Source organism: Macaca mulatta, chromosome X (genome assembly GCF_049350105.2).
Source record: "Macaca mulatta isolate MMU2019108-1 chromosome X, T2T-MMU8v2.0, whole genome shotgun sequence".
Lineage (NCBI taxonomy): Eukaryota > Metazoa > Chordata > Mammalia > Primates > Cercopithecidae > Macaca > Macaca mulatta.
The window spans coordinates 92,534,909-92,537,358 of NC_133426.1; the positions used below are offsets into that span (position 1 = coordinate 92,534,909).

Sequence of the window (2,450 nt, forward strand, 5' to 3'; positions counted from 1 at the left end):
AAAGAGGCTCACAAAAATGAAAATAATATCTCAAAAAGGAAACTAGACTGGCGATCTCCACCTGCAGAATTAGGAGAAGACAGGGAGCAGGCAGTGTTTCGCGGCTCACTTGAGGCCAGTGGGAAGGTATGAAAACAGAACCAATCTAAAAATGGCTGATGTTACCTTAGGAGCCTGAAAAGAATAGGAGATCCTTGAAGACCCAGCCACCCCTTCTAGAATGTTCAATAAGGGCACCTTTCCAAAGCTACTAAGCAGGCACTTCGCATTTCAGGATTTTGTCTTACGGTTGCATAAAAGCATCCCTTTCACCCAGACCTGGCACCCTTTATGGTTCAAAGTTAAGAACTGGGGAAGAATGGGTGGCAACGCGGCCCCTGGAAGAGCTCACCCAGCACAGCTTCCCTGGGCTCAGGGCCTTGGTTTCTGTCCCTGGGGATATTTATATTTAATACATTTTTATATAAATGCACAGAGAAATAGAAAATATAAAATCTGAGGGGTTGGGGGAGAAAGGCGAGGGACTCAGCAGGAAGCCGGAGCTAGAGAGGTCTGTTCAGGCCAACTTGACCTCCTCCTTGACCCCTTTGGCTTCTGGCTTTTCCTCCTTGGTTTTCTCCTCTTCTGTGACTTCTTTCTTCTCCTCTGGGTCTTTCTCTTTTTCATCCTCTGTTTTGACTCTCTTGGCTTTTTTGAAGTTGGAAGAGTTCTTGCGGCCCCGCTCTCCTTCCTCTTCAGAATCGGAGAACTCTTCCTCACAGGCAATTCGTTTGTCAGAGGAGCAGATAGAGATGCGCTTGTCAGGGTCTTCTTCGTCCTCATCGCCACTCTCCTCAGGGATGGCGTCCTTAGGAATCGCCTGCATTTGGATCCCAGGTGCGTGCGGCAGCATTCTAAGGTTCTCAAACAGTTGCTGTTTGATCTTCTCCAGGTACTCATTCGTGTTCTGGTTAGTCATATTGGAAGGACTGATGTGGAGCTTGAAATCTGGTCCAAAGTATTCAAAGTAGTCGTTGTATGGAAGCTCAGTAGGGATCTCCGTATCCAGGGCCACAGCTGTCTAGTATGTCCAGCACCGGGCAACATTACGAATGGTGTAACCTCCACCTCCCAGCATCAGCATAGGCAGGTTAAAGCTCTTGACAAATTCCACACACTTGGCGTGCCCTTTGATGGTTAGATTGAAGCAACCTAACCGATCCCCAGATAGGCAGTCTGAGTCACACTGTAAGACCACCGCACTAGGCTGGAACATCTCCATTACTTTGGACCTGACCGGCTTGAAAACGGCCTCACAGGACTCGTCATCAATCCCATCTCGGAGCGGGTAGTTAACAGCATAATACTTGCCTTTGCCAGCCCCGATATCCTGTAGGTCCCCAGATCCTGGGAAGTACTCTCTATACTTATGAAAGGACACAGTCATGACTCGGTCTGTGGTATAGAAGGCCTCTTCCACGCCGTCGCTATGGTGAATATCAATGTCAATATACAGCACCCTCTGGTGATGCTTTAGCAGTTCCAGAATGGCCAAGACGGTATTATTGACGTAACAGAAGCCAGATGCCTCAGACTTCTTTGCATGGTGCAGGCCCCCAGCCCAATTCACAGCCATGTCCGTCTGCTGCTTATTAAGTTTCACAGCACTTGCCACAGAACCACCAGTAGACAACTGACAGAACTCAAACAGGCCGTCGAATACTGGACAGTCCTCACCAAGGTTGAATCTCTGCATCTGCTTGCTGTACTCCGACATGTTATCTGGACGGATGGAGCGCAGGAATTTAATGTAGTTGTCGCTATGGTACTTGGTCATCTCCTCAGCATTGGCTTTGTGAGGGCGATAGATTTCCATTTTTTGCTAGAGACCATAGTTGAGCAGCAAATTATGAGTCATGCGGATTCGGTGAGGCTTCATTGGGTGGCCTTGTCCGTAGTAGTGATTTCCAACATCCCCATCGTAGTAGTAACAGACTTTCCTCCCGGTGCCCTGCGTCTGCGCCATCTTGCTCGCCTCCCGTCCCTACCATCAGTCGGTCCATCTGCCCTCAAAAATTTTTATTATTTATTATAAAATTGAATCCAGTAATAAAGTGAACAGTTGTCATGATCAAGTTTGGTTTCTTCTATGGATTCAAAGGTGATATGATATTTTTGAAATTCATTTAATTATTATATCAAAGTTTGGATAGCTTTAGTTTCATGAGTACTCTCTTGTCCTATGATATATTTAACATATTTTTAAAGAAAATACCTTAATGTGGCTGGGTGTGGTGGCTCATGCCTGTAATCCCAGCATTTTGGGAGGCCAAGGTGAGTGGATCACTTGAGGTCAGGAGTTTGAGACCCGCCTGGCTAACATGATGAAACCTCATCTCTATTAAAAATACAAAAATTAGCCAGGCGTGGTGGGAGGCGCCTGTAATTCCAACTATGCGGGAGGCTGAGAC

At 46.8% G+C, this 2,450-nt stretch overlaps 2 pseudogenes across 2 annotated transcripts; both read right to left on the bottom strand.

Moving 5' to 3' along the window:
• Positions 1–556: 556 nt before the first annotated feature.
• Positions 557–958, bottom strand: LOC144338481 (histone deacetylase 1 pseudogene; annotated as a pseudogene). Its single transcript, XR_013412696.1, has one exon. The product of XR_013412696.1 is annotated as a histone deacetylase 1 pseudogene (transcript).
• A 102-nt stretch (positions 959–1,060) lies between these two features.
• On the bottom strand, positions 1,061–1,855 carry LOC694767 (histone deacetylase 1 pseudogene; annotated as a pseudogene). The gene has a single exon (XR_009968.5). The product of XR_009968.5 is annotated as a histone deacetylase 1 pseudogene (transcript).
• Positions 1,856–2,450: the final 595 nt, after the last annotated feature.